The sequence below is a fragment of the Choloepus didactylus genome, chromosome 3 (genome assembly GCF_015220235.1).
Source record: "Choloepus didactylus isolate mChoDid1 chromosome 3, mChoDid1.pri, whole genome shotgun sequence".
NCBI classification, from domain to species: Eukaryota; Metazoa; Chordata; class Mammalia; order Pilosa; family Megalonychidae; genus Choloepus; species Choloepus didactylus.
In genome coordinates this window covers 138,726,691-138,751,038 of record NC_051309.1, presented here as the reverse complement: position 1 = coordinate 138,751,038, position 24,348 = coordinate 138,726,691, and the positions used below count along the sequence as shown (strand labels likewise).

The 24,348-nt window shown below is 36.0% G+C and overlaps 2 pseudogenes; one reads left to right on the top strand and one right to left on the bottom strand.

Annotated features, from left to right (window-relative positions):
• Positions 1 to 13,272: 13,272 nt before the first annotated feature.
• Positions 13,273 to 15,938, bottom strand: LOC119530456 (annotated as a pseudogene).
• Positions 15,937 to 20,251, top strand: LOC119530455 (annotated as a pseudogene).
• Positions 20,252 to 24,348: the final 4,097 nt, after the last annotated feature.

Sequence of the window (24,348 nt, the reverse complement as noted above, 5' to 3'; positions counted from 1 at the left end):
GCTAAGCTAAGGACACACAGGAGCTGAGAGAGGAGCTGAAACACAACCTGAGACCAGCAGACACCAGCCACATGCCTTCCCAGCTGACAGAAATATTCCGGACACCAGCTGACAGAAATATTCTGGACACCATTGGACATTCTTCAGTGAAGGCATCATCTTGTTGATGTCTTAGTTTGGATGCTTTTCTGGTCATAGAACTACAAATTTGTAATCAAATAAACCCCCTTTATAAAAGCCAATCCATTTCTGTTATTTTGCATAATGGCAGCTTTAGAAAACTGGGACATTTCTCCCTTGAGGTAAACAGTTCTAGATGGCCAAAGTCCTAGGTTTTAAACTCATTTCAGTTCTATGGAGAAAATATGGTAGAGTATTGAATTTAAGTTATGTCATGTAGGTGGAATCATGGACCTCTCCTCTCGCTCCCCTCTGCTCTATTCCTAAAGAACAACGCCTGGTATGCCATAATTGGGTCATGGTGCTGGGGAGTGGGGCTTTCAGAGGAAGGAGCTATGAGTTGAATGTTCTCCATTCTTAATTGAAGGTGTTGTGACCTTCATTTTAAATTGCTCCCTTCCCATTCCCCCATTTAGGCTCCCTTATCACCTGGAGAGAAACAGTAGAGCATAATGGTTAAAAGTATAGTCTTTGGAACTAAATTGCCTGGCTCTCAATCCTGGCTCCATCACATTAGTTTTGTGACCTTGGACAATTTATTGCACTTCTCCGATCAGGTTTATCATCTGCAAAACAGGCATGATAATAACAGGACCTGTTTCTTAAAGTTGTAGTAAATATTAAATTATTTAATACATGCAAAAAGCTTAGATCAGGATCTGACACACAGGAAATACTTATGACTCTTAGATATTATTATCTTATTATTACATATGAAGAACATGGAATCTTTTCTCCAAGCTCATAAACTAGCCCTAGTTTTACAGGGGAGAAGTATGCAAAAAAAGATTTTGGGTCAGAGACCCAGTTAGTAATATTTGTGAATTTGATTGGTATGTCCTCTAAAATGTGTGTGTGTCTCCTTTCTCTGTCACCTAGAGACCTGTGGCTAGAGAAAAGGGATAGAAATTCAAACTTCTGAATCCTGGATTTCCTTAACCTTGAAGAAATGGCATTTGTTACTGGAAATCTTCTCAGCACTTGAGCTTCATTCTGTTTGTTGTGATTATAATTTAAAATGAGATAAATATAATTTCAAATAATGAGATTTGGATTCTAAACAGGAGTTTTATTTGTATTTTTGTAAATTAACAGTACTTTAAAACTACAGGCATTTTCATAAGAATTCAGAATGTGAAGGCATTAAATGAAACAAAATCTTCAAAACCACCGTGGTTAATTTTCATATTTTGTTCCTTTTAGAATACTTTTACTCTTCACTTTGTATTGTTAATGTTAAAGTAGAAGCTTGTTAAATTCTGAAGAATGGCAATAGATTTTGTATAGATGAGTTCCATCGATAATTTTATTTATCTTACAAAGTAACTCAGCATCCTGAAGTCATACCAAAAAATACTGTGGACAGTAAGTGGCTTCAGATGCCAGTGATTTTCATGGATGAATCACATGGCAGCTAAAAAAAATACCATAAAAGCATCATAGACTAAAATTAGAGGTGTGATTTTCAGAGTACCAAATGAGTGAGCATATATATCAGCCCACATAAAAATCCAAATATATAAAAAAGGGGCATTTGAGAAGGTAAAAGGAAAAGAATGATGTAATAAATATATTTTAAATTATCTGGTATGGATTTTAGTTTCCTAGGCTGCTCAAGCAAATAACATGAAAAGGGAATTTATTCACTCATGGTTTTGAAGCTAAAAGAAAGTCCACACCAAGGTGACATCAAGGTGATTCTTTCTTCCCAAAGACTGGTGTTCTGGGGCTGGCTACTGGTAAACCTTGGCACCTCTGTCACATGATGAGGCACATGACAGAGTCTCCTGGGTTTTCTCTTCTCTCCTGGATTCTGTTGATGTCCAGCCTCTTGCTTCCTGTGGCTTTTTATACCTCTGTCTGAATTTCATTTCACTTATAAAGGACTCCAGCAGTAGGATTAAGACCCATCCTGACTGATACAGGTCACACCCTAACTGAACTAGCCTCATCAAAAGATCTACTTAAAATAGGCTCACACCCACAGGAATGGATTAACTTTAAGAACCTGTTTTCTTTTAAGACACTTTTAAGAGATACAGTTCCAAACCACCACAGTATGCTTAAATCTATATACATTATGTTTATAATCATAAATGTCTTTCTCAAAATTTACTTGTGATTTGGTCACACAATTGCAGTCACTACAGAAAATACCTGGTCACAGGATTAAATTCTGCTCTTTGTACCACAGTCAAGGTAATGTTAAAAAAAAATGGTGAGTGAAGACTCCCCAGGACTGGAGCTTTGTCTAATATTTGCTAAAGAACTTTAGAAGCTGTCTGTAGGAGTGCAATTGTTTTAGTCTATAACATTTTCTTTTAATACTGTGTGGTGAGTGAGAATTAATAATCACAGGAAATATTGTCTGTTTTATAATCCTGGCCTTCTCCAATATTTCGAAAAGCAGATTTGCTGCAAGAGGATTTGGGGATCTTTTATAAAATCCAGCTGGGTTAAATTGTATTTCTCATACATGCTTTATCAAAAGAGTCATCTAGTTTTCTCTGTCCACCCCACCACCCCATTGGGGCTTCTGGTTCAGTTGGTCTGGGATGGGGTGGAAAGAGACTCCCATGGTTTGTCAGTGAAAGTGTACCTTAAACATTTAAAATAATCAAATGCTGAAGAACATTGTAATTTCAGGATTTTTGAAAAGAAGTTTGAGAATGTGAGAAAGAGATAACCAGATTGAAATGACTGATTCTAGTACAGTACCATCTTTTCCCCAATGATGCTTAGTTGTTATTTTACTCAACCTTCCTTAGCCTTCTTCCTCATTTCCCATAATTTCTATTAAAAACCTCACCCATACCTGACTTGAGCCCATTTGTCCCCATAGTCTTAAGTCAAATTTCTTGTCTCTGAAGTCATTAAGAAAATAGAATTTAAATTGCATGTGGAATCACTTCAACACCTCCGCTTTATTCTATCCTCTTTTCTTCCTCTTGCAAAGGGAGAAGTTTCCCCTCTCTTTCACAAGGAAATGACTTCAGCCATTCATTGAGGCCATTTCCTCAGAAACTTACTCCCAACAATCCCCCTTGCCCTCTATTTCCTGTATATTTGAACTTTTGCTCTTTCCTTTTTTGCCAGCTACTTCCTCATCAAATAGCATCCTTACCCTGAAGACATACTCTCTCACAACACCAGCAACACCATGGTTTTTCCTCTCCATCATTTTCCAACCTCTTGTAAGAATCTGGCCCTGTCCACTCTTTTGTCTTACCTTCCATTGATTTCTTATTCATTTATTGTTTTAAACCTAATTGGCTGATACTGGACCCTTCCTGCTAGTCATACTCTAGTCACTCTTAGGAGTCTTCAACCTGCTTGTCTTATTTACACATTCAGACAGTTAACACTTCTTGAAATTCTCCACTTGCTTCCAGGACACTATTCCCTTCTGGGCTTCCTGGTATTTCTATATTTGCTTTTCCTAAGACTCCTTTGCTAGCTTTTCTTCTGTTAAAGTATATTTTTTCAAAAAAGTGAAATCATAACTAATGCAAAAATAAACACTTGGCAAGGATTTTATTGAACTCATTTCTTAATGAAGAAACAAGATGTTAAAACAGGCTCAAAAAGCTTTTAAGTAGCTAGGGAGTTGTGTGTGTGTGTGTGTGTGTGTAGTCAACTTAGTAAATATTAGGATAAGATTGCTGGGTTAGATACAGAAGTGTTTACTGTCTTACAGGGTAATAAGCCATATCCTTTGCAGTTATTTGCTTATCTCACTCACAGTGAGTTATTTGCTTATCTACCCTCCCCACTACCATCCCTTTCCTCTGCTTATAAGATAAAGAAGGAGGAATAACATTTTATGGATTTTTGGTGATTGGACATTGCATTAGTTTTCTATTGTGGCTGTAACAATTTACCACAAACTTACTGTCTTAAAAGAAAACAAATTAATTTCTTACAGTTACGGAGGTCAGAAGTTCGAAGTGAGTTTCTCTGGACAAGGATCCAAGCTCTGGGTAAGAATTCATTTGTTCGTTTTTTCTGCTATCAGAAGTTGTCTGCATTCCTTGACTTGAGCTCCCCTTCCTCCATCTTCATGACCAGTGACTATGGGTTGAAACCTTCTCATTGTCCACTGAGTGGACATCTTTTGGAAGTCATTATTCTGCCTATCACAGGCATGTTAGGTTGAAGCATATTTTATTAGCTATGCCACTGGACACCATTTACTACATTATTATTGTGGAGTCTATGGTTAGCCATACTCCTGGTAACAAAAAAAAAATAGAAAGTGGCATTTGAATTGCCTGATTCCTTCCCTCAACACTCAAAATTTTCTGAGGCATTTAAGAAAAATGGTATAAAATTTAAAAAATAGAAAGCTTCTCTAGCCATTCCTTCTTGGTTTTCTCTGCAGGATCCTTTCTTCTACCTGTCAGAGTTGCTTGGGTTATGTCTGGCCCTTTCCTCGCCTCATTCTACACAGTCCTAGGCAATCACATCTACTCCCATGGAATTCACAACTTGAACATTTACAATGCCAGCATAAACTTATCTTTTGATTTCCAGGTGCTTTCGTCCTACTGCCTTCCTGGATTCTCTAATTTAGGTTTCTCACAAGCATCTTCAGCTTACCATGCCAAAAATTCAGTGTTGATTTCTCAGATATGCTTCTCCTTCAACATCCCCTATCTTAATAAATGACATTGTCATTCATACTGGGATGAGAGTTGTTCTTGGCTCCATTTTCTCTCTTTCTTCACATCAATTAAGTTAACAAGTCCTGACAAGTCTACTTCTATAATGTGTCTCAGATTTCTTCCTTCTGGACATCTCTGATGACACCATTACTCCTGGTCATCATTAATTATTGCTTGAGTACTGCAGAAACTTGCTAATTAGTCTCCCTTCTTCACTCTCTCTGTCTATAATCCATTGTCCCCAGAGGAAACTGAATGATTTACTTCAAATGCAAATTTCATCATTCCCTGTCAACATCTGTCAATAGTTACTCTAGATTCTTAGGATAACATTCGAAATCCTTAACAGGTCCTACAGAATTCTGAATAATTTGATGCCTATATTTCTCTCCAGGTTCATTTTCTGCTTTACCCCTCAAACTACAATAACCTCCACCCTCTGTGTTAGTGTCTTCTTATAGTTGCTTAAAGATTTCAAACTCCTAATGCTTTAGGGCATTTTCTCAAGATATTCTTTGCCTGCAATTCTTTCTTCCCTAGTGTTCTCTGACTAGCTTCCACTTTTCTGTCATGCCCAAGCTTGAATGCTGCTTCCTCTGGGTGGCTTTCCTTGATCCATTAGCTAAAGACTAGGCATTTTTTTTTTAGATTTCTTGTCTGTATTCTTCCAGAGCATCTATATTTCCCCCTTAGCTTTCCTTACACTTGTAATTTTATACTTACAATAGTCATAGGATTATTTGCTTAATACCTATCTTCCTTGTAAGACCATAAGTTCCCGGATGGCAGAGACAGTATCTCTTTTCCACTACTATATACTTATTTCATAGAACTACGTCCTTTGGAACACAGAATAATTTACCTGCTGAGTAAATGAATCAATGAATTAATTAATCAGTGAATTAATATTGTATACTGGTAATTATTGAACCCCTAAAGACCATTAAAACAATTAATTTTCAAAGCCTAATTGTAAACTAGTAATTATTGAAGCCCCAAAGACCACTATACACAATCAATTAATTTTCAAAGCCTACCAGTTGCAGTCCACAATCATTAAATATGAGATAGCAGAGACTGACTTTGGTTTTTAAAAGAAAGTTCTCATATATTACCCCCCCCCCCCCAAAAAAAAGTCTCTCACCCTACAAAAATTTATTTCAAAGCCTTGAACTATGAAAAATGTTGGAATGCATTCTTGGCCACTTGATTTCATTTTTGGGGTACCATCTCCTATACCACAACACTTGCAATCATCTTCTTATTCAGATACTTTCCACTGTACCTGATGCCTCCTTTATGAAGATCAAAAATCCCTTCTGTGGGCCAGTGGGATACCTTCAGGATCTAAGAATATATTGAACTTTAGATTGTAGAGTGGATGTGTTTGTTCTTATATACACTAATCTTGAGTTTCAATCAGCAACTTGACCATCACCTCAGGAAAACCTGTTAGGTGGAGAAATTGAACAATGAATGACATCTTAAAGGTCATGGATCCAGCTACACCCCGGAATTTCCAGTTAAATAATGAAATACATTCCACTGTAAAAATTATTTACCCTGTTTTATTCTATTTTGCTAAAACTATTTTAAATTGAATTTTTCAACTCTCAGAGTGCTAATACAGTTACATTTTACTGCCCTTTTCATTGTGTCATTTCATATTTTGTGATCAAGGACATCCAAGCTTCACCAGTTAGTGAGTAGTGAGTATCTTTGGTGAAATGGGCAATATGATAGGAAAATTCATTTGACATATCAAATGTTTCACTCATTTAAAAAATAAGTGCTCAGAATGTCCCTGGCTCTTGCTGCTCTTCAGGGAATGATTCCAAAAGCCAATACTTGCAAATCACACATGAAACCAGGAAACAGTATGAAAAAGGTCAAATAGCATATTTCACTTTGATAGTATTCCTAGGAATAGCTAAAATATTCAACAACATTAAGTCATGTTAAGAAATCAGAATGCTACAGAATGCATGTAGCAAACATTATACTGCTAAGTTGTATAGAGATTGAACTCAGTCTAACAAATCCATTTACTTTCATCTATTTCTTTTCACAGTTTACCTGACAGTTTAATTCTTTTGATTGATTTGGAGCTGTATACGTTTTAAACAGGATAGACACAGATAGAGAGACGGTCTTCCACTCTTCTTCCAAGTTATTCCCTTTAGCTGGCCTCACAATGCTCAATTTCAAGTATTACCTATCCAAAATATCCAGTGTCCTTTTTGAGGTGATTAAGAAAACAATCCAAATAGTACTGACTGATAATTTTAAGAACACTGGTAATTTAAGAATGATATACTTTATTAATCATTTAAATGGGAAATAAAATATGGGTTATCATGTACATATCAGTGGAGAGCAATTTCAAAAAAAATTTCTCTTTGACAAGATACCATTTTGATGCTGTAAGTTTCTAAAGTCACATCAAGAGTAAAAAGCTGCAATAAAATGAACTGCCCAAAAAATAAAATGCAATTTTAAGACTTCACTGAAAATGGTTTCTGTGGAATGTCACCTCTTTTAATGTCTTGAAATATATAACAATATTATTTTTTTCTTTTACTTAGTTCATTATGTTAACAGTTTTACAATTAGTTTTTGAAAATGGCTACATGTGGATAGTACTGTCATATATAACACAATGCTGAAAGCTACAGTTTTCATTTTTTGCTACTGCTATTTTGATTGAACTATTTTCTGTAATTTGATTTAGACTTCTACGCACAACAATGGAATGATTCTCTAATTCAGCCATGCATTTACCTAATATTTATTAATAATACCAAAACACAAACTCCACGCAAAATTTTGGAAAAAGCAAGCCATTCTGCATTCTAAGAGGATTTGGTATTTAGAATGTGCTCAATTTTGATGGATATAGATTATTTTTTTGTTTCATAATCTGAGCTTAATAATTTAGCTTTCTCTAAGCCTGACAAAGTCATGTCTTTGGTAGAAAATTGAATTGGATGTATTTGGAATGATGGAAATATTTTGATAATGGATGGTAGTGATGGAAGCACAATATTGTAAATGAAATTAACAGCACTGAAATATATATTTGAATATGATTAACAGGGGAAATGTTAGATTGTGTATATAGTAACAGAATAAAAATTAAAGAAAAAAAATCCATGGATCTACATTGCATGAACAGTGAACCCTAAGTTAACCATGGACTTTAGCGCAATTATAAAAATGTGCTGTCATCAATTGTAACAAATGTTCCATATCAATGCAAGTTGTTGGTGGTATGGTGGTATATGGAAATCCTGTATTTTATGCATGATTGTTCTGTAAACCCACAACTTTTCTAATAAAGGATAAAGATTGAATTGGATAGATGTGCTCAAATCCACTACTGGGACATGTGCACATGCACAAATAAATACACATAGATATAATATACATATTATGAGCTTCTAACCCTGGGGCAGTAAAAGGGAAATCTTCATGCAGAAACAGAAGGTAGTCACCATTATACAATTGGGTAAGTGGTAAATCACATTAGCTTCCCAAATCTTTTCTAATTATTTTAACCCTCCTCTTGCTGTAGAAATGCTCTCTTCTCAAGGTACAGCCTCAGAATCGCTAGAGGCACAATGTACTTAAGAGTATGAGAAGCTCCAGGTTATGGAAACATCTAGAGTGTTAATTTTAAAAAAGAGTAAATAATTTTAATTTTAACCACTGGCATATTATAAATATAATGCAACCCCCCCCCCCCGCAATATTAGTATATAAATTTGTGACTTCAGAGAAGTTTCTTGACTTTGACAATGACTTCAGAAGCCCTTTCATTTAACTCATCCTTGGAGGCTTCAGTGAACTGGTTTGCCAAGAAGTGGCTTGATTGCTCATCACTGAAAGAAGCTAGCATGACTGACATACTTTGATTTAAATGAGCTCCCTCTCCAAAAACAGCTTCTTTTGCTTGTAATTTTAACTCAGATATTTAGAATAGTAGTAATCTTTTTGAGGTTTACAATAAATTGTCAAAATTCATATATATCATTGGGATGGATGACCAATTGCACTGCCATTCATTATCACAATAACTTGTACTTTCATCAGGAAAACAATTATATAAGTTTTTAAGGAAAAGAAACATGACATCTATTTAGACAAGGTAGGAAGCAGTAATTATGTGGCATACCCTGATTTTCCCACCACCATGAACAAACATACACATATACCATTAAAGAGGTAGTTTTATGACATTGAATAACTAAAAGATTGGGAAAAAATATTGGTAATGCCAGAAAATGGGCAAAGTAGAAAGTATGAGTAATTGGTTGTTCATTCAATGTAGAAGGGAAATGTCTCTTAGACTGACTGATTTGTTCAATATGAAATGTATCATAAGTAGATAAGCTCAAGAGAGTTCAGTTTGACAAGTTATATAGTTGGGTGTAGGTAAAAAGAAGACAGCCTTTCCAGGCTGACACAGCCCAGGTACAATATGGGCTCGACCTCTATGGCCCTTACTTTCCTCACTATATAAAGGATATTTGAGGCAGTTAAAATGGTTTCAAAAGCTTAGTATAGTGTCTAGACCTAGAAACTACTTTATTACATCTTAAATCTTTTCTTATATCTTTATTCTATTCCACCTGCATTTTTCTTATTTACTATTTGATGGAAAATAATATAATCATTAGCCCAAACAATTTATAGAATGAAACTATGCCACTACTTTCCTACTTTACAGTAAGTGGAATGTGGTCAACTAGTTCAGATATTCAAAAGGTATCCTGCTACACATTTCACTATGCAGTAATGATTTTACTGTGAGCTTTTCTCATTGTTCCTGTTTGAAGTCTCTGCCTGTATTGAGTCAATTTCATTATCACTGCCAGTACTCTCAATCTTTTGGCAACATCTCAGTAGCCTTGGGGAGAGCAGCCAACTAGGCAAGGGAGCTTCAGGAGTTGGTGGGGAGAGCTGAGGGAAGAGAGATCAGGAGTTCAGCCAACCAGTCATCCAGCGGGACTCGGCTAGAACCGAGAGGTCAAGCATCAGTCAGCCAATAGTTGATAAACAAATGAACTCAGCTACTGAGCTTCAGTCAGCCTCATTCTGCTGAGTTCCATCTTGGGAGAGAGATGAACTGACTCTGCCTTAAATTTCAGGGGGTCTTCCAAATAATCACTGTGTTCTGGAGCCAAATTTTGAAGAACTTTACATATGTGGGAAGAAATGATGTCCTTTTCATCTACATGGGGAAGATAAAATATGAAACAAATTTCAAAAACATTATATATTTGCCAAATATACAGATCAGTAATGGTGTAATTCCATTCTAAGTCTCACAGGGCAGGATACATAGTTAACTTTTTCTTTATGTTTATTTTTTTATTTTGTCTTTTTAAAAAATTTTTGTCTGTTTTTTAAAATAGTTTCAAATTTACATAAATTTGCCAGATAGGACAAAGAAATCCTAGGTCCCCCTTATCCAGATTCTCCAATTGTTAACATTTTACTGCATTTGTTCTCCCTCTCTCTCTTCCTTCCACTCAGAACAACATTGTACTACATTGCCACCATAAGATTCTTTCCCAATCAAAAATTCAACATTGATATAACATAATTCAAACCACAGGCTTCGTTCAAATTTTGCAACTATCTCAACAATGCCTCTTTTCACTTTCATGTCCAGAATCCTTTCTAGGAACACATGCTGCACTTAGCTGTCAGATCTCATCAATTTTCTTTTGAATAGTTTCTCAATCTTTCCCCGTCTCTCATGTCCAGGAGAGTCTTCAAGATTAAAGTCCTTTCATTGTATCAGATGCCCTCAACATGAGTCCATCTGATGTTTCCTCATGACCAGAATCAGGCTGGGCATTCTTGTCAGGAACATCACGGAATTGATGCTGAGCTCTTCTCAGTGCATCCCATTAAGAGGCACAGGATGTCAGCCCATCCCACTACTGATGATGTTAAATCTTATTACAACAACGTTGATCAACTCAACATTTTTCACATTACTATTTGACTGATGTGGGTTGATATTCCAATATTTTTATATAACCATCAAACTTTGACCCACCAGTTTCAGCATCCACTGATGACTTTCATATGTGCAAACTACTACAATGGTAGTACAAAATGATGAATATCTATTTGCTCATTCTTTCTATGTTTAGTGGTTTGCATTCTACTCTTTGTTATATCCTATGATGATTATATCTCCCATTTAAAGTAAGGCTTAACAATGTGATTTCATAATTTTTGAAATTCTTGATTAAAAGGAAGAGTTATATTTAAAACTTTAAACATTCAATACACTATTTCATATTCTGGAGAGATTCCTGGGAAACAAAACAAGATGAAAAATTAATACAGACAATTACTTAAAGTAATTACTTAAAGTTAAGTGTATTAAAATTTCTGCATGATGAAAAATTTCTCAATCACAAACAAACAAAAGTAAAACCCAAACTCAAGAAAGTAACAAATTATGGGCATAGGCACTGTTCATACTACAATGAAATATGTGAGTTGAAGCTCATGAAACATATGTATCAATATAGTAAACACTTGCGCTTAATTGGAACTGTTACGTACCCAGAAAATGCCATGTTCTTTTAATCCATTCTTGTGGGTGCAGACATGTTGTGAGTGGGACCTTGTGATTAAGTTGTTTCCATGGAGATGTGACCCACCCAATTCAAGGTGGGTCTTAATACTTTACTAGAGTCCTTTAAAAGAGCTCATGGAGAGAGAGAGCTTAGAAAAAATACACCCTGGGAGAAGCAAGAAGGACCTAGAGAAACTGAGAGATCCATTTTGAAACCAGGACCTAGGAGAGAAGGACAAGCAGATGTCACCATGTGCCTTCCCATGTGACATAGGAGCTACGGATGCCAGCCACCTTCCTCACAGAAGGTATTTTCCTCTTGATGCCTTAATTTGGGCATTTTTGTGGTCTTAGAACTGTAAATAAATCCCCATTGAAAAAGTCAGCCCATTTCTGGTATACTGCATTGCAGCAGCTTTAGCAAACTGAAACAACACTTTTCTGGTAAAATGAAATATATGCATATTAATATGGCAGGTGATAATATAAATAATTCCAATATTTTAAAAATTAGGTTTTCATCACTAAGGTCAATAATTGTAACTGGTGGTACTCTAAAATAAAGGAAATCTATTTAATTCTCTTCTTTTCTTTTTGGATCCCTTAATAACAGTCACTAATGCTACTTTTTGTTTGTTTGTTTGTTTTTCCCCTGCAATTTTATTGAGATATACTCACATACCATAGAATCATCCACAGTGTTTAATTAATTGTTCACAGCATCATCATATAGTTCTGCATTCATCACCACAATCAGCCCTTGAACACATCCATTACTCCAAAAATAGTAATAATAATAAGAAGAATCAAAATAAAAATAAAGTTTAAAAAAAAAGGACACCCAAAAACATCCCATACACCCCATCCCCATCATTTACTTTTTCTAGTTACCTTGAAATTTATTTAAACTAAGAGAAAAAGTTCATAAAGTTTTCATGCAATACATACTAGTTTCCTTGACAATTGTGACAAACAGAATTAAGGAATGCTAAACTTGTTATCCATACAAAACACCAACATTTTGGGTTGTACATAATTTTAGAAATGTCTCAAACACTTGTTGAGGTACTCTAGCAACCAAAACATACAGGCCTGTCTTATGGAATGAAGTTCAGAAAAGAAAAACAAATCACACTGGAACAATTTGATTTCTTTAAATTTACTGAGAAGAAAAGCAACACTGAACTTCACATACTGATTTTGCACAACTTCTGTACCATACTTTGACTTAAATCCAAGAGCAAAAGTTAAAACTCTCCTCCTCTATTTTTGGTAAACAGCTACGTGGTAAATTTAGATGACTTTTCCCCCCGGATTTTACCTGGGAATAGCCTTCTTAATTTTTTTATTTAAAAGAGGGCAGGTTTAAAGGAGCTGAGGGGTCACTTCTGGTAGACACTCTTACGCACAATATAGACAACTCTTTTTAGGTTCCAATGAACTGGAATAGCTAGCAGTAAATACTTGAAACTATCAAACTACAACCCAGAACCCTTGAATCTTGAAGACGACTGTACAAAAATGTAGCTTATAAGAGGTGACGATGTGATTGGGAAAGCCATATGGACCACACTCCCCTTTGTCCAGTGTATGGGTGGAAGAGTAGAAAAATTGGGGCAAAAAAAAAAAAAAAAAGTACTCATTGTTCTTTTTCACTTTAATTATTCTTTTTCACTTTAATTTTTATTCTTATTATTTTTGTGTGTGTGGTAATGAAAATGTTCAAAAATTAATTTTGGTGATGACTGCACAACTAGAACCATGAACAATTGAATGCACGCCTTGTATGTCTGCATGGTATGTGAATATATCTCAACAAAATTCAATTTAAGAAAAAGAGGACAGGTTTGGCACTTTAATACTGATGTCATGTATTAATATTTTGTGGGGATCTGAGGAAGATTTAGATTCTTCACAGCTGATGCAACATGGGCTGGAGCTCCTGCTAAGCCAGCCTCAGATTTCTCCAGCTTATATTGTGTACCCATTTGTGTAATAATCTTATTCATGTTGGTCTCTGTTCCAGTTTGCTAGAGCTGCCATCATGCAAAATACCAAAAACAGATTGGCTTTTATAAAGGGGATTAATCTGGTTACAGATTTACAGTTCTAAGGCCAGAAATGTATCCAAACTAAGGCACCAACAAGAGGATACTGTTTTGGTTTCTTAATGCTGCTGGAATGCAAAATGCCAGAAACTGGATTGGCTTTCATAAAGGAGCTTTATTTGTTTACAAAGTTACAGTCTGAAGGCCATAAAGTGTCCAAGGTAAGACATCTACAATCGGATACCTTCACTGGAGAAAGTCCATTGGCATCTGGAAAACCTCTGTTAGCTTGGAAGGCACATGGCTGGCATCCGCTTGCTCCCAGGTGGCATTTCAAAATGGCATTCTCCAAAATGTCAGTGTTAGCTTCCAATGGCCATCTTCAAAATGTGTCTCTCAGCTGCAGCTAGCCATGAGCTCCTTCTGTCTGAGCTTTTATGGGGCTCCAGTAAACTAATCAAGACCCATGCTGAATGGGCAGGGCCACACCTCCATGGAAATTATCTAATCAGAGTTATCACCTACTTTTGGGTGGGTCACATCTCCATGGAAACAACCTAATCCAAAGTTTCCAACTGAATCAACACTAATACATCTACCCCTACAAGACTGCATTTAAGAATATAGCTTCTTCTGGGGGACATAATATATACGAACTGGTACAGGTACCTTCACTGAAGAAAGGCTGATGGTGCCTGGAACACCTCTGTCAGTTGGGAAGGCATGTGGCTGTCATCTGTTGGTCCTTTGCTCCTGGGTTCTGGTTTCAAAATTGCTTTCTCCATAGTGTCTCCAGGTTGTCTTTCTTAGCTTCTCTCAGCTCTCTGTTTGATTCTCCTGGGGTGTTTCTCTCCAAGCATCTGGGAGTCCTCTATTAGCTTCTCCGGGGCAAATTCTGGGCTTCATCTCTCAGCTTAGTATCTCCAAATGTCTTTCTGTCTCCATTTCCAAGCCTCTGGGTCTGTGTCAGCTCTTAGCTTCTCCTGGGGCAAATTCTGGATTACATATCTTAGCTTCTCTCCAAAATGTCTCTTTCAGCTTCTCTGAGCTCCTTCTCTCCTGAGCTTTCTTAAAGGACTCCAGTGAACCAATCACTGGATGGGTGGGGGTCACACTTCCATGGGAATGATCTGATCCAAAGGTTTCACCTACAGTTAGGTGGGTCACATCTCCATGGAAACAACCTGCTCCAAAGGTCCCACACTAATCAAAAGACTAATAAGTCTGCCCCCACAAGATTGCATTAAAGAACATGACTTTTGTGGGGGGCATAATAGATTAAAACCACCACAGTCTCTAATACCATTCCTCCATCAGTATTTCTGCAAGAATATTGTGAACATGTCTGCCTGGAATATAAATACAGTTTACAGACATTTTCAAAATATTTGTCTAATGTTTCCACAAATACTTGAACTAGATTGAAAATGCCTTGTTCACTTTCTGAAGAATCTATGCAGAAGACAATATAATGTGGAATAATATCTATAAATCAGTTTGTTGTCAGATTCTCCTATTAATCTCTTTATAAGAAATTACAGACATTGTGATTTCTTTTAGATACCAAATGGAAAGTTTTTCTGGTAATTTGTGGTTATGTATCTTCACTGAAAGAGAGAGAGAGAGAGAAAGAGAGAGAGAGCGAGTCAGAGACAGAGAGAAGATTAAATAGGTTTCAGAGTACCATAATATAATATCTAAAATTTTCAGAATACACTTAAGAATCACTCACCATACCAAGAACTAGGAATATTACACTTTGAATGAAAAAAATAAGATGAACAGGCACCAACACTGAGGTGAATTAGATGTTGCAATTATCTTTTGAGGATTTTAAAGCAGCCATCATCAAAATGCTTCAACAAGCAAATGAAAAAATATAAAACCTCAACAAAGAAACAGAAGTCATAAAAACAGAAAAATATGATAATTATAGACCTGAGAAAAGCAACAGGAATAAAAATACTGGCAGGATGGGATCAATAGCAGAGTGAAAATGGCAGAGGAAATAATCAGTGAACTTAAGGACACATCAATGGAATTTACCCAATATAAATAATGGTGAAAAAATTGACTACAGAAAAGAAGAAGAACAGGGTCTCAGGGACCTGTGGGATCATAGCAAAAGAGCTAACACTGGAGTCCCTGAAAGAGAGAAGAGAGAGAGTCAAACTGAAAAAATATGTGCAGAAAATATTGGCTGAAAATGACTCTATTTTGGCAAAAACAAACAAAAAAATAAAACCATAAACATACAGATTCAAGAATATGAGTGAACCCCAAATAAAATAAACCCAAAGCAATCCATGACAAGACAAATTATAACTAAACTTCTAAAACCTAAAATCAAAACAAAGAAATAATCTTGAAAGCAGACAGAAAAGGTACACATTACTAGAGGGGAATATCAATTTGGATGACAGTGAATTTCTCATCTGAAAACATGGAGGCCAGAAGGAAGTGTGTAACATTGCATAAATTAAGGAGAAATCAAGGTATTGTCAGATTAAGGGCAACTAATAAACTTTTTCACTAGCAAGGCTACAGTGAGAGAAGGAATGTATCTAAATAGAAAGAAATTATAACAGAAGAAGTCTTTGACTTCAGAAAGGACTGAAGAACATCAGAATAGGTAAAAAAGAGGAGTAAATGTAATCAACTATACTTCCAGTCTTAAGTTTCTTAAGTCATATTTCCCATCATTTACTTTTGTCCCCATATTTCTACTCATCTGTCCACACACTGGATAAAGCGAGTGTGAACCACAAGGTTTTCACAATCACATGGTCACACTGTGTAAGCTACAGAGTTATACAACCATCTTCAAGAATCAAGGCTACTGGATTGTAGTTAAATGGTTCCAGGTATTTCCTTGCAGCTGTTCTAATGTAAGAAAGACTAAAAAGGAATATCTATAGATAACCTCCAGAATGAAGAAAGAATAACCTCCAGAATGACCAATTGACTCTATTTGAAATCTCTTAGCCGCTAAATTTTTTTTTGTTTCGTTTCTCTTTCCCCTTTTTTGTCAAGAAGGCTTTCTCAATCACACAATGCTGGGCCCAGGCTCATCCCTGGGAGTCATGTCCCTCATTGCCAGGGAGATTTACATCCCTGGGAGTCACATTCCATGTAGGAGGAAGGACAGCAAGACCACATGCCAAGGTGGCTTAGAGAGAGAAGTCACATCTGAGCAACAAAAGAGGTTCTCTGGGGGTGACACTTAGGCACAATTATAAGTAGGCTTAGCCTCTCCTTGGCAGTAACAGGCTTCATAAGTGCAAGCCCCAAGATCAAGGGCTTAGCCTACTAAATTTGTAGTTCCCAATGCTTGAGAGAATATAAAGAATTTCCAGGAGGAGAAGTTTAATATTTCCACATTTTCCCCCAGTTCCTCAAGGGGGCTTTGCAAATATATTTTTATTCTCTGCACAAATTACTCTTGTCTATATCAGGACTTCATACTAATCTGTACGAACCAACCAGATCTCACTCCCTGTTCAATATTTCATGTAGTTATGGTTGTTGAATAAACTGACCATGTAAGTTAAATTATACAGCATGCTACAGAAAATATGGATTTTGCAACAAATAAACTTCTCTTCCTTCGGTCTCACACAGAAGTTCACATTTTAAAACACAGTCACTATCATCCTTTACCCTTTAGTCTGATTTACCTTAGTCTTAACCAAGTCCGTTTCATTCATATCTCTAATTGAAGTCTGATCTCTTTTTCAGCTTCTTTAAATTTGCTGTATGGGGTAATGCTGACATTCATAGCTGTTGAACTCTGGCTCTGAGTCTCAGATGTCACACAGATATCTGAAGTGCCAGGGACTGACCAGATTATACAAAAAAAAAAAGAGCTCAGCATCTCAGAATTTAGAGTAACCATTGCAACTCAGGAATAGATGTAACTACTATAAGAGTTTACAATCTAGAAATCTTTACCATAAGCCCTCCCCTGATAACCTGTGCTCTTAGATTCAATTCTCAGTGTTTGCACATAATAGTCATCTCATTTTAGTGAGATGTTGTAATGTTTGCCTTCATTTCTGGCTTACTTCACTCAACATACTGTCCTCAAGGTCCATGCACCTAGTTGCTTACCTTACAACTTCACTCCTTCTTGTAGCCACTCAATATTCCATTGTATGGATATACCATAGTTTGCCATTCCATTCTTCAGTTGATGTACTTTTAGGCCACCTCCATCCATTGCAAATTGTGAATACTGCTGCCAAAAACATCAGTGTGCAAATGTCTATTTGTATCCTTGCTCTCAGTTCTTCCAAGTATATACCCAACAACGGGGTTGCAGGACCATATGGCAACCCCATACCTAGCTTCCTGTGGAACCACCACACTGGCCTCCAGATTGGTTGCAGCATTCTACTTCCCCACCTGCAACAGTGAAAAAGTATATCCCTCTCTCCACATTTGCTCCAGTACTTGTATCCCTCTATTTATTTTTAAAATAGTTTTATTCACTCTCCATACAATCCATTCTAAGTAAACAATCAATGGTTCCTGTTATAATCACATAGTTATGAATTCACCACCATAATATATATGAAGTCATTTCCATTTCTTCTGTAAAGAAAGAGAAAGAGGAGAAAAAAGTAAATAAAGAAAAAGAAGAAAAAGACAAGTAAATAAAATAAAAAATAAAAATAAAATAAAGTAAAATAAAAAGGTCAGACAACAACACTACATCAAGAGTCCCATACCCTTTTATTATATCCCCGTTTTATGGACATTTAGCTTTGGTGTATTGCCTTTGTTACAATTGATGGAAGCATTTTACAATGTTACTCTTAACTATAGACTCCAGTTTGCATTGATTGTAGTTTTTCCCCAATGCCATCACATTTTCAACACCTTGCCAAGTTGATGTTCATTTGTAAAAACATGCTTGTATTTGTACATTTAACTACCATCATTGACCACTCTAGGTTTCCCTAAGTCATACAGTTCCAGTCCTTATCTTCTTTCTTTCCTTCTGGTGTCATACATGCCCCTAGCCTTGTTCTTTCAACAGTGCTCACAGTCATCTTTGTACAGTGTACTTAAAATATTGTGTTACCATCACACAGATTGTCTAATGTTTCTTGATATATTATTTTATACTCATGTACATTAACATGCAACTCCGTATCCTGAAAGTTGAAACCCTAGATCTTACACTCTAATAGAAGGATTTTCCATTATTTCTTATCTTTTCTCTCACCCGGGTAATTTCTGTCTACTGATTTTTTCCTATTTTTTAATTATATGCATATCTCTCCTTACCCTCTTGCTTCCATAGGATATAGAAACCAAATGGAGAACCTTCAATGAGACATGAGAGGGTAGCTTGCTCAATTTGAATCCACTGGTAAGATACTAGCAGGGTTGCCATGATGTCCTTAGAGTGCCTAAAATATATCACTAAAAGAAGTTGGCTGTTATTTTCATTCATCATTCTCATTATTTTTTATCTGTGCATTTGAACTTTTCTGCAAATGAAGCTTTCCCTTCTTTCTGTTAGCTTTAAAAAATGATGCTTTAAAGCACTCTTACGAGATGCAATCTGTTAACTGGCTCTTCTAACATTGAATATGTATCCTGTGACAATTCACTTTAGTAATAAGAATCCACACAATAGAGACCAAATGCTTTAGCATCAAAAGTTTCAGTAATATTTTGTTGGCAGCACTTCAACTGCCCACATCCATGATATTTGGGGGGAGTGATTTCACAGAGAGAAGTAGGAATACACAAAATTTCCAGAATTGCTTTTTGAGCTTATGATGAAGCAGAGACATATTAAGGAGGCTGTATAACAGTAAGTGAATTGGGATTGAAAGGATTTGCTATTAACTAAGATTTATCTACCTATCTCCCTGTCTACCATTAGACATATTATTTACCATATTTATTTTGATTAAGAAACACATGTAGGTGCACCAGGGGTAACTGCAGCTTGGAATGATGGTGGAGAAAGGGCCAAGAAAAAGATCCCTTTGGTTCCAGAAAATCTCCTAAAAAAGAGGAAGGCTTATCAGGCCCTCAAAGCCACCCAGGCAAAGCAGGCACTTTTGGAAAGAAGCAGAGGAAAGGCAAACAGCTCAGTATTAAGCAACAGAAATCATTCTCAATTGATTCTCAGTGGCATCAATGTGACAAGATATGCCTCAAATGGCTAGAAGTGAATCCTCATGGCTTGGAAATGCCACATGAATGTTTCTTGGCCTTTGTAATATGTGTCAAAAGGATCAAAGGGATAGGTTTACTGGTGCAGAGGACCACTGAAAGATGTCAATTGAAGATTTTCAGTGGTGTATTTGTGAAGGTGACCCCCACAACCCTAAAAATGCTGCATACAGTGGAACCTTATGTGATCTGGGGATTTCCAAATCTGAAGTCTGTCCCATAAATCATCCTGAAATGTGGACAAGCCAAGGTCAAGAATAAGATAATCCCATTGACAGACAACACAGTACTTGAGGGGCACCTGGGGAGGTTTGGTGTCATTTGCTTGAAATAGCTCATTCATGAAGTTGCCTTCCCGGTGAAGTATTTCAAGAGGATCTCCCAGTTCTTGTGCTCATTCCACCTCCTGGTGGTCCATCACGCTACCAAGAATCAAGTGGGCTTTCTCAAGGAGATGGGCTCATTTGGTTATGGGTGAAAGCATCAATCAGCTCATTCTGATAGCTGAACTAGACCCAGAATCTCTGAAAGCACATAGCATTGGAGGCATGTTTGTTTTCTGAGTTATCAAGTATCTTCAAAGAAGACTATTTTCTGCTCTATCTTCACAAACTGGAGGGGAAGGATCAGGGAAAAGACAGTGGTGATGGTCATGGCAGGCAACTCTCATATCAAACCATGGTTTTGAGTATTTTCCATGTGGCTGCTACCTTTCTGAAATCCACAAGGAACACATAGTTGCCATGGAGGAGGGAGTTCTGCTGTCACATCTTCTATCCTGGGGTTTACTGTTGGTGGGTATCCAAGCATGTATGCCAGACTCCCAACACCCCGCAGCAGTGGACTAAGCCCAGGGTATACACAAACCTGGGGGTTCATTCCTAGGGCTTTGTTTTGGAAAGAACTTGAAATACAGTTAAAAGAACACACACACACACACACACACACACACACACACACACACACACACACGAAATACCTGTAGAATCCAAAATAAAATTAACAGGAGAATTGATCTCTTAAAATATCTTTGCAGAATTCCACTTCCAGTATGACAGATTAAGCTCTTAAAGGCTGTCGCTTCTGAGGATAGAAACTATAAATTCTGTGAAAAGTAAAAATAAATAAATAAATAAAAAACCTATTCAAAACTCTGGAGAGTGAACAAATGTTTTTGTGTTGAAGGAAGGAACCGATATGTATCTATATGGGATTTACATAAGGAAAGAAATTGAAAGGCTGGTGCTAGGAGTTAAGAAAGTGAGATGCAAAAGATGGAAGTTAGCAAACTCTGAGCCAAAAGTTGTAAAGTTGAATATTTAGACACAAGTCCATTCACATGGGGCTGGGGAGGAGGGGCTCTTAATGTATATATTATGTGCAACAGAGCAAACTGAATTTCTAAGCAAAACCTTGAAACTTCAGAAAGGAAGAACCAGAAAACTTTGCAAGAGCAATGGAAGGTAAAGGAAATTAAGAGTCCAAATTCACATATAAATTAACTGTTTTAACATTATTTATCAAGCTGTTTTAACCTCTTTTATTTGATTAAAAATTTTATAAGCTCTTTTCATCTGTTCACAACTGACCTCAAAAACTCAACCTAATATTTCACTTAAAATGTTAAAATCTTTGACTATGCATTCCCCAGTTATATTAATTAATCCTCTAAAAAACTGGGTGCTTATTGAGAACATTGTCTTAGTTTTTTCAAATATTATTTTCCCATAATTCTGCTAAGTGTACCATTTCTTGGTTATGTGTAACCTATTAACAAACACATATAGTCTTCATTTTTATATTATTGAATTTCCAATTTTCTTTTTTTATTTCTTCAAGGAGTCCCAGCTACTCTTGGCTGTGATATTGAGTATCTTTTCTTTTGAAGTCCTTTCCTTGAACATTAATTTTATTATCCATATATATTTTCTATTCCCCTCCCACTCTTCCTGTACACGCATACGTGCACGTGCATATGGGCACACACATACCACCACTGCCATCACCATCAACAATAGAAACAAACACGTGCAATTTGGTAGATCGGAGTTACTTAGTAAGTATTGGATAAAAAAAGAAACAAAATTGTCAGAGTTATACTTAATCTGTCACTACCCATCCAATTTTGGTTAATTAAACTTCTTAGAACTCTATTTCCTTAGCTATAAAATGGTGAGAATGATCATTTTTCCCTTATAAATCATCATACTGTTGGGAGGACCAAATACAATAACTAGTGAGAAAACACTTTGAAAATTGTCCAGTGTTGCATAAAACTAATTCTTCTTCTTCTCCTCCTCCTCCTCTTTCTCCTCCTTCCTCATTATCCTATCTTCTTCTTCTTATTATTATTATTATCTTAGAAAAAAATACTACTATTCATTCTATGCTCATATAGGTGTGTCTGGGTAGTAGTTTGCCTAATTTAAAAACAAAACAAAGCAATATATATTTTAATTCCTGAAGCTTTCTTATTTATAATGATTTAAATTTAAAGTTTTAAAATTTATAAGGAAATAGCTTGACATAAAAGATAAATGTGAATAAAATAAAATGAACAACTAAAAATTAAAAAAAAAATCATGAATTCATGAATTTTAGAGTAACCATGGAAGCTTTAAGAAAAATAAAATAATTCCTCTTTATCTAGCTGAAAGGATCACAGCTTCCAAAAATTGTTTTACAATTTTATTTTACATATGTTTTAACAGAAAATGTGGAATTGTGGTCAATGGTAATTTCAGTTATTTTTCTACTCTACATAAGATCAATTTTCTAAATGAGTAGTGCTCATAAGACATACTAAATTGCAATAAGGGAGTCAAGAGAAACTTGTAACAAAGGAAATGGAAAGTGGTGAATGATATTATAGGCTAAGAAATAAACTTAGTACCTTATGTCTCTTTTCAGCTGTTGGTCTTTTTGGATTTAAAGGGTAGAATATTTTATGCCTGGAAGTGAAACTGAAAAATGCTGAATATTTTCTCTACGTAGTAGGACTGGAATTTAAAATGCTCTGTGCCCATTTGGATATATTATGTATCTCCAAAAGCCATGTTTTAATCTAATCTTGTGGGATATTTGGATTAGTTTGTTTCCATGGAGTTGTGACTCATCCAACTGTACGTGATACCTTTGATTACTTCCATGGAGGTGTGGGCCTGCCCATTCATCATGGGTCTTGATTAGTTTACTGCAGTCCTTTAAAAGAGCCAGCCCAGACCAAGATGCTTGCTGATGCTTTGAGATGCTGGCCCAGAGTTTGCTCCAGAGAAGCTAAGCAAGGACAAAATGCCCTAAGAGCAGTTCTGGGAGAATTTCAAAGAGACACTTGGGAGCTGATGCTTAGAGATGCTTGGAGACATTTGGAGATGCTAGCCCAGAGACATTTTGGAGAAAGCTATTTTGAAATCAGAACCCTGGAGCAAAGTATCAAGGGACACCAGCCATGTGCCTTCCCAGCTGACAGAGATTTTCCAGACACCCTCAGCTGTTCTTCAATGAAGGTATCCTCTTGATGCCTTAATTTGGACACTTTTATGGCCTTAGGCCTGTAAATTTGTAACCAAGTAAACCCGATTTATAAAAACCAATCCATTTCTGGTATTTCGCATAATGGCAGCCTTAGCAAACCAAAACATGGCCTATCTGGAATATTATTGTTCACTTAAAGTGGTACAGTTTGTTAATGAATATTTGATTTTTTCTATTGATAAATATAAAGAAAATTATGGGTGATATAACATGACAACTAGTAGTCATAAAAAAACTGTTCATGTTTACAGCTATATTTAGTATAATTAGCTGTGATACTTAAAAGAACAAAGAGTATTTTTAATGAATATTCTATTCAACATTTTTGTACTCTTTGGATACAAGTGGAATGTTGTTAGTCTAAAAGCGTGAAAAATGTTGAACAATTCAAATGAAACCTGTTGCTTCTTTCATATTTATTTTTTAAACCTGCCTAGATTCCTATCTGAAGATTTCAGACTTTTTAAAAAGGAATGTGTGCCATTTCCACTGAAGAAAAAATAATGAAAATAAATTGTCCTCCTGTTTTTTGTTATGACTCATGGCATATAAACAAACATAATAATTACTCCAGATAGTTATAAAATTGTAAAACTGGCTTTGTAAAGTCTATTTTAAAAATACTAAACACTACATGCTCCCGATCTCTTCTGCCCATCCTTTCTTCTTTCTGTGGTTGGTGTTCTGACTACTATTGTAAAATTCTCTAAATTAAGCTTTGGTTTTCTATCTAGCAGTTCCCAAAAGGCTACTATTGGGACTGAACTTTTGCCTTTTATTTGGAGTAATCTGTATACATTTGTAATATTTGGATTTAAATCTACCATATCATTGTTTGTTTTCTGTTTGTCCTATCAGTTCTACATACTTTTTCCTCTCCATTTTCCCATTATTTTGTATTGAGTTTTTATTATTATTACATTCTTACTTTTATTTTGCTTAGCATTATACATTCTCTCACTGTTCTTTTTATGGCTACCAATGAGTGTACAATAGGCATTCTTGACTTACAGAAATTAAGTATATTACCACTTTCTGGACAATGGAAGGACTTCAGATCACTTGAAATCCATTCTCCTCTCCTGCCTTTTGCATCATTCTTGTCATGTATTTTAATTACCTCTAT